The sequence below is a fragment of the Culex quinquefasciatus genome, chromosome 3, assembly GCF_015732765.1.
Source record: "Culex quinquefasciatus strain JHB chromosome 3, VPISU_Cqui_1.0_pri_paternal, whole genome shotgun sequence".
Classification (NCBI taxonomy): domain Eukaryota; kingdom Metazoa; phylum Arthropoda; class Insecta; order Diptera; family Culicidae; genus Culex; species Culex quinquefasciatus.
In genome coordinates, this window is record NC_051863.1 from 176,646,045 (window position 1) to 176,659,642 (window position 13,598).

The window sequence follows — 13,598 nt, forward strand, 5'->3', positions numbered from 1 at the left end:
CGGCGAAGGAAGCTTGGACGAAGCTCGAAAATGTCTTCGAGGATTCCGGATTGACTCGACGGATGGCGCTAATCAACAAACTGACGTCGACGAGGCTGGACAACAGCGAGTCGATACAAGCGTTTGTGTCCGACATCCTGGATGCCGCACACCAGTTGCGCGGAATCGGCTTTGACGTGACGGACGAGTGGGTCGGATCGTTCCTGCTCAACGGATTGCCAGCATCGTATCGTCCAATGATTATGGCCTTGGAAAATTGCGGCCAAGCAATCACAGGGGATCTAATCAAGACGAAGCTGCTGCAGGAAGTGTCTGTTCCGTCGGAGGGGGCCGCGTTCGCCAGCAACAAGCAGCACAAGAAGTCGACGAAAAGTCACCAGAGCAATCCACCCAGCAGTCACCCGAGCACATCCAAAGGACCGAAATGTCGGCGCTGCCACAACTACGGTCACATCGCTCGTGATTGCAAGATGAAGGAGCCGAAAAAGGACGGAAGTGCTAGGTGCACCGTGTTGTCGGCACTCAACGAGGAGGATGACAACTGGTACTTTGACTCCGGCGCATCGAACCATTTTTCGAAGTCGGACGCGATGCTGGAGGATCTTCAGCAGTGTGGAGGCACCGTGGTTGCAGCCAACAGAGGGGCGATGAAGGTCGTGGCGAAGGGGCGGATGCAGCTCACCCCGAAAAGTTGCCCGAATTCCCCGATCGTCGTGAATGACGTGCAAGTCATCCCGGAGCTGTCATCGAACCTGCTGTCAGTCAACCAGATCGTGAAGCGAGGCTGCACGGTAATCTTCAACTCCGCTGGAGTGAAGGTGCTGAACTCGGACGGTGACGTCATGGCAACTGGAACTCGTTACCGGGAACTGTTCAAGCTCGATCTGCGATCGCAGGAAACGAAGAGCGCACTCGCTTGCTCGTCTGCGGTTGGTCTCGAGGTCTGGCACCAGCGCCTGGGACACCTGAATTTGCCGAGCGTTCGAAAGCTAGCCAGTGGACTCGCCAACGGGATCAAGATCGTCGGAACCGACAAGGAGGACTGCAAGGTGTGCCCGATGGGGAAGCACACGACAGCCGTTCAACAAGAAGGGTTCGCGCGCTACCGGGATGCTCGATGTGGTTCACACCGACATCTGCGGACCGTTCGAAGTACCATCTATGGCTGGAAGCAGATACTACATCCTGTTCGTGGACGACCGTTCCCGAAAGATGTGGGTGTTCTTCCTGAAGACGAAGTCGGAGGAGGAAGTCTTGAGAACCTTCAAGGAGTTTCACCTGATGGTCGAACGCCAGTCCGAGCGCAAGCTGAAGGTGCTGCGAAGTGACAACGGGAAGGAGTACGTGAACAACGGTATGAGAAGCTACCTGAAACAGCACGGCATCGTGCACCAGACGACGAACCCCTACACCCCAGAACAAAACGGCATGTCCGAGCGCGGAAACCGCACAATTGTTGAGCGCGCTCGATGTCTACTGTTCGGAGCTGGATTGGAGAAGAAGTTCTGGGCGGAAGCCGTGGGCACAGCTGTTTACCTGCTCAACCGGTCTCCCACGCAAGGTCACGAATCGACGCCGGAAGAGGTTTGGACAAGCAAGAAGCCGGATTTGTCGCACTTGAGAATCTTCGGCACCAACGCGATGGTCCAAATCCCCAAACAGAAGCGACGGAAGCTGGACCCGAAGTCGCACGAGTGCATCTTTGTCGGCTACGACGAACACGTGAAAGGGTATCGGTTCTACGACCCGCAGTCACGGAAAGTCTTCAGCAGCCGCGAGGTCCGCTTCATCAACGAAGGCGTACTGGAGAAGCAGGAGGATCAACGTCAAGAGCAAGTGGTGCGGCTGGACATCGAACCGTACGTGCCGCCGACAGCAAGTGGTTCGCCGAATCGCTTTGTGGAAATCGACGACGCCGCCGAGAACGAGCTGGAGAATCCCGACACGGACTGTGTCCCGGATGTCGACAACAGCGAGGACGAGTTTCTCGGGTTCGAGGAAACAGCTGGCTCAGTGACCGACGTGACCTCCGTGCTCCCACCGCAATCATCTTCAAATCCTCCGTTGTCACCGGAGTTGAGGCGCAGCGGTCGGGAGCACAAACTTCCAGGCAAGTACGATGATTTCCATGTTTCGCTCAGAGGTTTGCCGCGTCCCAATCCCTTACAGGCGGTCGAATCAACCGATACCAGCGACGACGACGCCAGCGAGGACAACTCGCCGGAGGAATCCGATGACCCGGTCCCGCCGAGTCGCGACACGAGCTGCGTGGTGGCCACAGCCAGGAGTCTGGCAGTCGACGGCGATCCCTTGTCCCACAAGGATGCGCTGTCTCGAGAGGACTCTGCAAGCTGGAAAAAGGCCATGTTCGACGAGTACGAGGCGCTGATGGCGAACGACACCTGGACGCTGACGGAACTACCGAAGGGCAGAAAGGCCATCAAGTGTCGGTGGGTCTTCAAGACCAAGCACGACGCGAGTGGTAATGTAGATCGGCACAAGGCGCGGTTGGTTGTGAAAGGATTTTCGCAGCGAAAGGGGAAGACTATGACGAAACCTACTCGCCAGTCGTACGTCACAGTTCCCTGCGATATCTGTTCGCGCTCTCCGCCAGATATGACTTGTCGATGGACCAGATGGACGCCACAACCGCCTTCCTGCAGAGCGAGTTGGAAGAGGAAATTTTCATGGAGCAGCCACCCTGTTTCGAGGACCCGACCAGACGCAACCTGGTCTGCCGCTTGAACAAAGCGCTCTACGGATTGAAGCAGTCAAGCCGAGTGTGGAACGGAAAGTTGGACGCCGCACTGAAACGTTTTGGTCTGCATTCCTCGAAGTACGACCCGTGCCTGTACAACCGAATCGCCGACGGAAAGATACTGTTCGTCGCAATCTACGTCGACGACGTCGTGATCGTTTCCAATGACGAAGGGGTGAAGAACGAGATCAAGGCCAAGCTGAGCAGCACATTCCGGATGAAGGACTTGGGACCTGTCAGCAGCTGCCTGGGCATCCGCGTCACCCGCGGACAAGGCTGTGTCGCGCTGGACCAGCAAGCATACATTGAATCGATGCTCACCCGGTTCAACATGCAGAACGCCAAGCCCGTGTCGACACCATCGAACCCGTGCGTGAAGCTGATCAAGGAGATGGCGCCGAAAACGGCGGACGAGGCGGAGAAGATGAAACGAGTTCCCTACCCCGAAGCCGTAGGAAGTCTGATGTACCTGGCCACCTGTACCCGGCCGGACATCATGCACGCAGTGAACCAACTGAGTCGTTTCAACGCAAATCCTGGGCCGAAGCACTGGGAAGCAGTCAAACACCTGTTCCGGTACCTACGAGGCACGTGCGGGTTCAAACTGCGTTACAGGAAGCACGGCAACACAGAGCTAGTCGGGTACGCCGACGCAAGCTGGGCATCGGATTTGGACGACCGGAAGTCAACAAGTGGCTACATCTTCATGCTGCAAGGAGGTGCAGTTGCTTGGAGCTGCAAACGACAGCCGACTGTCGCGCTGTCAACCTGTGAAGCCGAGTATATGGCTCTGGCTGCCACTGTTCAGGAAGCTTCGTGGTGGCACGGATTGTTGGCTCAACTGGGACGAAAGCAAACGATCGAGCTACGCTGCGATAACCAGAGCGCCATCTGCATCGCCAAGAATGGAGGTTACACGCCGCGTACCAAGCATATCGACATTCGTCACCATTATATCCGTGACGCCCTCGACAAGAAGATCGTGCAGCTGACCTACGTCAGCACGGACGAACAGACGGCGGACGGCCTGACAAAGTCTCTGGAACGGATCAAGCTGGAGCGCAACCGATCAGCGATGGGGATCAGCGGATCAGCTTAAGGAGGTGTGTTGGAGATTTAAGCTGTCCACTTGTCTGTGGTAGATTAGTAAACAAGAAGAAATGAGTAAACGCCCTTTAGCGTGTAGCTCAACTCCTGTCAGATATTTTCACTCTGCTGTAAACACTCTCGAATATAACTTTGACAAACGTACACGCGGTTTTATTTCTACTGCCGCTCCACCTTTTACAGTTATATTTTAATCAACCAAGCATTTAACCTTGAATCGAACTTACCAAAGCATAAATCCTCTTGAATCCATTCATTGTTTTGTAAGTTTTTCTAAGGTTTCAAAAAAAAAAAAAATCAAATTATTCGCTCTACAGCATTGCCTTGGCGTTCTCGATTACGAGATTCCTACTCCTACTCTAAGGTTAACAGGCCCTTTTATTTAGGCGTCTATACCCCTCCGCCCCTCTCTGCTACAATAAGGCCTTTAAATTCTAAAATATTTATACATTCGACTGTAAGTCTAAAAAAAATTTGACCCTTGCGAATCCAACCTTTTATTTAAAAACATGATTGATGAAAATAAGCTATTCCAATTCATATATCATAAAATTTGTTCACAAAGTCATATTTCCACAGCCCTACTGCACCTTACGCAAAAAATCCATCTAGAATTAAAAAAAAACTTTCTCAAAAACGTTAAATGATTAGCGACACGTCCAAAATGAGCGCTCCGTGAGCGAAATATGAGCGCGAGCGCGAGCGTGGAGCAAACGCGAGCTGAAAAAATCGGAGCAAACGTGAGCGCGGGCAAACGTGAGCTAGCTCGCGCAGCGCTCCTCCTCACGAATGAGCGAAAAGTGAGCGCTCATGAGCGCGTGAGCGCGTGAGGAACGCAACACTGCATACAAATTTGGCAGCTGTCCATACAAAAATGATGTATGAAAATTCAAAAATCTGTATCTTTTGAAGGAATTTTATGATCGATTTGGTGTCTTCGGCAAAGTTGTAGGTATGGATTTGGACTACACTGAAAAAAATGATACACGGTAAAAGTTTTTTGGTGATTTTTTATTTTACTTTTTGTCACTTAAACTTGATTTGCAAAAAAACACTATTTTTATTTTATTTTTTTCATTTTTTGATACGTTTTAGAGGACATCAAATGCCAACTTTTCAGAAATTTCCAGGTTGTGCAGAAAATCTTTAACCGAGTTATGAATTTTTGAATCAATACTGATTTTTTTTTCAAAATTTAAATATTGGTCACAGTTATTCGTTTTTTTTTTTTAATTAGTGCCCATGTTTGCCCACTTTTGAAAAAAAATACTTTTGAAAAGCTAAGAAAATTCTCTATATTTTGCTTTTTATAACATTGTTGATGTGACCCTAAGTTGATGAGATATTGCCATGCAAAGGATTAAAAACAGGAAAATTTATGTTTTCTAAGTCTCATCCAAACAACCCACCATTTTCTAATGTCGATATCTCAACAGCTTATGGTCTGATTTACAATGTTCAAATATGAAACATTCAAGAAATTTTCCGATCTTTTCGAATACAGTATTTTCAAAAAAAAAATCTAGATTAACATTTCAAAAGAGTATAATTTTGAATGTTTGGTTCTTTCGAAATGTTAGTCTCGATTTAATTTTTTTTGAAAATACTGTATTCGAAAAGATCGGAAAATTTCTTCTTTAAAATAATGTTTTCGAATATTTTCGAAAATTTCACGAATAACATTTTAAAACATTGTAAATCGGACCATCAGCTGCTGAGATATCGACATTAGAAAATAGTGAGTTTTTTGGGTGAGACTTAGAAAACATCAATTTTCCTGTTTTTGAACCTTTGCATGGCAATATCTCAGAAACTAAGGGTCAACAAAGTTCAAAAAAGCAAAATATAGATAATTTTCTCAGCTTTTCAAAAATATTTTTTTCAAAAGTGGGCAAACATGGGCACTAATTTAAAAAAAAATGAATAACTGTGACTATTTTGAAAAAAGTTACCTAAAGTTACTTGAAAGCGGTGATCTATATCAAAATTTCCTTACAGTTCCTTACAGAAAAATGAAATTGAAAAAAAATGTTGCGACCATTTTTTCGATCTTTTGAAAAAAATTGTATTGATTCAAAAAATCATAACTCGGTCAAAGATTTTTTGCCCATTCTGGAAATTTCTGAAAATTTGGCATTTTATGTCCTCTAAAACATATCAGTAAATAAAAAAATAAAAGTAGTATTTTTTTTGGAAATCAAGTTTTAGTGACAAAAAGTGAAATTGAAAATCATCAAATGATTTTTTACCGTGTTTTTTTTTCAGTGTAGTCCATACAGATACAGATTTTTGTTTTTTGCCAAATTTGTATGGAAAATTATATGGACAAACTAATGATGCACAATGGCTTCTTTGGGCATACCGAAGGCACCAAAAGAATTTCAGCCATATTAAAAAATACAAAAATTAGAATCAAAGTAAAAAGACCGATTCCGTAGAGAACTGCTCTTCTCCGAAAAAACAACACAATTAAAATTTTATCTATAAAGACTTTTTATGTAAATTATATTAGTTTTCTATTGAAAAGCGTTATATAAACCATTTGAAGATTTTTTTGCCAAACATACACTAACAACAAAAATACTGAGAAGTGAATGCTGCGAATACTAAACTCATGTTAACAAAAATTATTCAAAAAAAAAAACATATTCTAGGATCATCAATTTATCATAAGGAAGATAACATCAATCAATTTTCCACTGCCCATAATTGAAAATTCGGCTATTATGCCAAATCAAGTATTCCGAGAAAAACGCGTTTTAGTGTTTGTCACAAAATCTCTGTCAAGGCAATTTCCCATAAGAGTGGCATATTAGCCGTTTGGTTTTTCGCATCGGCAGCCAAGTCTAAACACTATTTCAGTGAAATTCAAGTTCCAGAAGATGCGTTGGAACATCCTCTACCACCTGGTGCTAATATCTCGTTTTAGCCAAAAGTGGATAGTGTGGACACGTATATTGTGACAATTTTCGGAAAGATTCCACAGGTTTTTATTAATTAGACAGTTTTATTTTGAAAAATTTCAGTTTTTTCTGAGTCCTGTTTACTTTTTACGTTTTTTGTTTGTTAGGGTTTCCCGTGGAAGTTAATAAAATACCACATTTTATTGTTTTCTGTTCCGATTTTGATTAAAATTTTAAAGATTAAATTATGTTGGAATATTAATTTTGATAAAGTCTTTGAAAAGTTAGATAAAACCCTTAAAAAATATGTGTCGTAGAAAATTCATATTATTTTAATCATTTTGGCTGGACAAAATTGTTTAATCTTGCTTTGATATGAAATTCAATGGATAAAATGTATGCAAATCAGTGAAAACTTTGTTATCTAATAAGTCGAATATTTCAAATAGCAGTTGAATAAATGAGAACATGCATGGCCTACTTTTCGTTTCAAAATATTCAAAGAGCCCATCCATAAAACACGTGGAAACTTTTTTGGAAATTAGTAGTTTCTGTGATTTTAAAATAAGATTTTTAGAGTTATTTTAACATTTTCCACGTACCGCGAATTTTTCGTGAAATTTTGTGTTTCATAATCATGGTCCCCGTGAAATTTCCTATTTTTGAGTGTGAAAAATCATTAAGCTAATAAATATATTATGTTTTCGATGAAAAGTTCTCTAATTCAGTTAAAATTTTTAGACCCTTTTGAAGGCTTATATTTTTTCTGAATATTACTTAACGAATATAACTTGCCATGATTTTTCTTTCAAAGCCCCTATTAATATTTTGACAAAATTTCTTCTACAAATGTTTAGAATAGTGCCCAACACATGCTGATTCCTTTTGGTAACGACTATCTCATTCCTTGCAAAGTTATGGAAATCGTCATTAATTGCCAACTAGGACGTCAATGATTGCATCACAAAATTATATAAATTTCAAAACACATTTGATTAAGATCAAAAATTCTTTCAGTGGCTTCAAGAAGGCATCAACCGGCAAATGTTGATTCATTTTGGTGCAGAAATTCGTTAAATTGAATTCAATACAGATGATAATAATTCTTCGGAAATGATCAACGGCTTCACCTTGGAAACAAAAATCCGAGCAATATTTTCTTTACTAAAAAACAATAAAATTATGAAACAACATGGTAAATCCAAAGTTTGTGTAACTGAAATAATGTTCGGTTACTAAACCTTGGCAGTTGAATATTTGCAATCAATCTTCCCTGTTGCATTAAGTGATAACTTGACGATCTAGATATTTTAATTTGGCTAATGCATCAGTAAGGTAATATCTTATAGGTATCCAGAGTATTCGGTTTGAAGTGTTGGTGAGAAGAATAGAAGCAAGTGATTTTCTATAGCGCTCCCTAATTTTCTGGGTTTTTCGCGTAAAAGTAACTCTTCCTAGAGTGAAATCGAGTGGAAAATATCGGTGAAACACCTGTGCTATTAGTTCAGTTGCGGGAACGTGAAGATTATTCGCGTATTGCTTTAAATCGTGAATATTAAAAGTGATTTTCGAGAGGCATTGTGTAGTTGGACGACGAAGTGAAGAAGGGGGAAGAACGGCGGAGGAATAGCGCGTGGACGCTTTGGCGTCATTATCGCACGCACACGGAATAAACTTCGTTGGTAACGCTACTCGCCGATTAGTGGTAGTGCACTTGCCATAATTCAATACGCGGTATATTGGACTGCAAAGCCGTGGGAAAAAAGCAAAGTGTAGACAGTCTAAAATTCGTGTTGAAAGTGAAAGAAATTGTCGCAAGTGATCAGAATGGCCGGAGAAAAAGGAAATGGGGAGGACAAACGTCCGGAAAAAATGGATCTTGGGGAAGAAAATGAGGAGCAGCTATTGATGAGCAGCTCCGCCGAACAAACCGGGTCCACGTCCTCTTCAATTCTCCTCCTGGGGGACGACGATGACAACGATGGAATCAACGTCACAATCCGTCCACTGGTTCCGAACGAGGTGCCGGCCAGCACCCCGACAAACCAAATGGAGGAGAAGAAAGGAAAGCTGAGCGGTGCTAAGAAGAAACGGTTTGCCAAACTGCTTCAGGATGGCCTATCGAGAGCAGATGCATTTTTGTTGGTCCAAAGCTCAGGTTCGTCTTCGACTCCTAAGCGTGTGAGGAACATGAACGAAAGCAACAACAGCGGGGGCGGGGACGATAATCCCGATTCGAAACGGAAGAAGGACTCATCCGCTCGGGGTACCGTCAACTACCGCCTGCAGAACATCAGAGATGGCCGCCCGGCCACAGTGCCAGCAGCCAAGCAGCATCAACCCACGTACGGGGAAGTGGCGAAGTGGGTGCAGGTGGGAATCCTTCCAGTCGGCTTTCCGCAAAAGCAGCTCACAGCTCAGCAGATGGACATTCTGGAGGAAACAATCCTGTTCCGCGTCACACAGCAACGAAGGGAAATGTTTAAGCCGAAGTTCATGAATTGCTGGCGCAGAACGGGCCACCTCATCATCAACTGCCAGGACGTCGAGACGGCAGAATGGCTCGAATCTCTTATGGCAATCCTATCGCCATGGGAGGGTGCCGTACTCGAAGCTGTAGATGCCGACGTGATCCCAAGACTGGAGGTGATGGAGGGACTTTTCTACCGCAGCGTAGCAGTGGATAACGACACCATCATGGTGTACTTGGAGAGCCAAAATGACGGGCTTAGCACCGGCAACTGGCGGGTGATTCAGCGGAAAGTACTGCGCGAGCAGCACGTGCGGCTGTTGTTCACCGTGGACGAGGCGACTATGCGGCTCTTCAAGGACAACGATTACGTGCTCAACTACAAGTTCGGTCAGACTATAATCCGCAAGCATATCGGTGAAGTCGCAGAAAGGAATGATGATAAGAATAAAAAAGGTAAGGAGGTCGGCATGGTTGATGATTCTGGATGCACCGGCAATGTGATCTGCATGAGTCCTGGGAATAACGCTCTCTTGGAGAATCGAGAAGAGCAACAAGTCCCGGGAACAAGTCAGTCGCATAAGTCAAACGCCGAAGGAGAATCAACCAGTCACCTCAACCAAAACAAACAATCCTCTGGGCCCAAAGCGGACCAAGGATTGAGCAAGGCATTCAAGAGCAACCCCCAAAGAAAGTCCATCCAGAATACTACACAGATATCAGGTACCCAATCAAATTTTTCGGAACAGTCGAGTCGTGATAGCTCTGACCAATTGGTCGACAGAAGACGCTTGAACTACTCACTGGACCAGAATGGTGATGGGAGATCAACAAATAAGAATTATTTTGTGCCAGGGAAGAACCAAAATCCGCCAACGTTTAAGAAGCAAGGGAATTACTCTGGGTCCTCTGCGAACCGGAGCAATTCTGACCCTTCGAAGCAAAGGCGTAAGAATGGTTCACCAAAAGGAATTCAGAGGAAGGGACAATATTAGCCCTTCTGCGTGAGATCATAAATGGAAGGAAAAAAATGATACAGGAATGGGCAAGAATATAAAATTTATCCAAATAAATCTTCACCATGCAAAGGGTGCCACAGCTGTACTTTGTCGTAGATTTGTTAAAGAAAATATGAATGTTGCTTTTGTGCAAGAACCTTGGTCAAACAAGGGTAGAATTTTTGGAATGAGCTTAAAAAACAGTAGAATCATTTATGATGAAACAGTTAACAGGCCAAGAACTGCAATTTTAATCAAAGAGAACATCAAATTCGTGCCGATAACAGAATTTATATCACAGGACATAGTTGCAGTACGAATCGTAATCCCAACCGCTAGAGGGACGACTGAAGCTTACATAGCATCGGCCTACTTCCCAGGGGATGACGATTCCGTCCCTCCACTATGTGTTGCTGAATTCATTGCGTTTTGTAAAAGAATAATAAAAGTTTATCATCGGGTGCGATGCAAATTCCCATCATACTATTTGGGGAAGCACCGACATCAACGCCAGGGGTGAATGCCTTTATGAGTACATATCTTCGAATAATATCGATTTATGTAATAAAGGAGATCATCCTACATTTATAACTAAAAATAGACAAGAAGTTCTTGACATAACGCTTTGTAGTCCTTTCTTAACCACACACATAGATAATTGGCATGTTTCTGATGAGATTTCACTTTCTGATCATAGACATATCATTTTTGAATACAACTCTGGTGAAATGATAACTTCTTCGTATAGAAATCCTAGGAATACCAACTGGGGTATATATGAAAATATGATTAAATCAGACCATATTCTGAATTTTCAAGTAATTGAAACTAAGAATCAGTTGGACAAGTTAGCTTTGCAGGTTACGGAAAAAATAATGAAAACCTATGAATCTTGCTGTCCAAAAAAGAATGAAATTTCAAACCGTGATGTTCCATGGTGGAATAACACGTTGATGAACCTAAGGAAAAAAAGTAGACAACTTTTCAATAAAGCTAAGAAAACAAAGCAATGGGAAGAGTATCAGAAAGCTCTTACAGCCTACAATAGAGAATTGCGTAAATCCCAGAGGAAAAACTGGAGGTTCTACTGTGAAAAGGTAGAAAAAACCCCAGATGCGGCAAAATTACAGAAAGTGCTTTCGAAGGATCATTCAAATGGTTTAGGAAGTTTAAAAAAGAATGATGGATCGTTTTCTAAGAGTGATGAAGAAACACTGGAAATAATGATGGAAACCCACTTTCCAGGATCAATATTGGCAGCAAACGAAGATCTCGGAACGAAAAGCGTTGACTATGGCCGTGACACGACCATGGAAAAATCTTTTGTACCGAAAAGCATCTTCACGCGGGCTAAAGTTGCTTGGGCAGTGAGTTGTTTTGAACCATTCAAATCTCCAGGCAGAGATGGAATATTTCCCGCCCTTATTCAAAAGGAGGTGGCAAACTGATTGAATGCTTAACGAATATTTTCAAATCAAGTCTAGAATTAGGACACATTCCAAAGATATGGAGTCAAACACGCGTTGTCTTCATACCTAAAGCTGGAAAACGAGACAAAACGGCTCCTAAATCATTTAGGCCAATAAGTCTCACATCCACAATGCTGAAAGTAATGGAAAAGATAATTGATGAATATATTAAATCAAAGTTTTTGCACACGAAACCTCTCAGTAGGTTTCAGTTTGCTTACCAGCAGAACAAATCGACAGTTACAGCATTAAACGAGCTAGTTTCAAGATTGGGAAAGAATATGAGTGCAAAAGAAATTGCCCTCGCTGCCTTTCTCGATATTGAAGGAGCTTTTGATAATGCATCATATAAGTCTATAAAAAAGAATATGGAAAAGCGAGGCTTTGAGCATTGCATCACACGATGGGTCATGGCCATGCTTGATAGCAGAGAAGTGTTCGCTGAATTAGGAGGATCTTCTGTGACTGTAAAGACCACAAGAGGCTGTCCTCAAGGGGCGTGCTGTCTCCATTGCTGTGGTCATTAGTTGTAGACGACCTTCTGAAGAAACTATCTGAATTGGGGTTTGAAGTAATTGGGTTTGCTGACGATGTGGTAATACTAGTCCGAGGGAAATTTGAAGAGATAATTACCGAAAGAATGCAATATGCCCTCAACTGTACTTTTGAGTGGTGCAAAATGAAGGGCTTAACATAAACCCTAAGAAGACTGTAGTTGTCCCGTTTACTCGTAAGAGAAAGATCCTTCTTAAAACTCTTACTCTAGATGGGTCCGCTTTGGAATTTTCTAAGAATGTGAAGTATCTGGGGATCACTCTAGATGCAAAATTAAACTGGAACTTACACTTAGATCAGGCTGTTCAAAAAGCCACAACTGCATTATGGGTATCTAGGAAGACCTTTGGAATGAAATGGGGACTTAAACCGAAGATGATATCCTGGATCTATTCGGCCATAATAAGACCCAGATTAACTTACGCTGCCTTGGTATGGTGGCCAAAAACAAAACAAAAAACAGCGCAAAAAAAACTAGAAAAATTACAGCGTTTAATCTGCATATCCATCACTGGAGCAATGCGAAGTACACCAACGAATGCTCTAAATGCTGCTCTTCATCTCCTCCCGTTGTACCAATACGTTCAAATGGAGGCTGGAAAGAGTGCGCTTAGACTAAGAAGAAATGAGAATTTATTCAAGAATTGTAAGGAACATCTAGGAATTTTAAAAGAACTTAACATAGATCCACATGTGTTTATGAACGAGGACTGGATGGAATATACCTTGAACCTTGATATAACATACAAAGTGATTTTAACTGATCGCCAAGTATGGGAATCAGGAGGTCCAAGCCTACCTCCGGGAGCAATCATATTCTACACGGATGGATCAAAAATGGGTAATAAAACAGGAGCGGGGATCACGGGGCCAGGACTAAGTATTTCGGCTCCTATGGGACGCTGGACTACTGTATTTTTGGCCGAGATCTATGCTATTTTAGAATGTGCATCAGCATGTCTGAAGAGAAACTATAGGTATTCTACAATCTGTATTTTCTCTGATAGTCAAGCTGCTTTGAATGCTTTGAATTCTCCCAAATGCCAATCTAGATTGGTTTGGGAGTGTGTAATTCTTCTGAAAAAACTGGGTAATAAAAATCGAGTATTCTTGTACTGGGTTCCAGGCCACTGCGGGGTTGAAGGGAATGAAAAGGCCGATTTGCTTGCCAGGAAAGGCTCAGATGACCTTTTTGTTGGTCCGGAGCCATTCTGTGGAGTGTCGAAATGCGTTCTGAAAATGGAAATTACAAAATGGGAAAATTCCATGATACAACAGAATTGGATTGCCTCGCATTCTGCAAAGCAATCCAAGTTGTTTATCACCCCTAGCAAACAG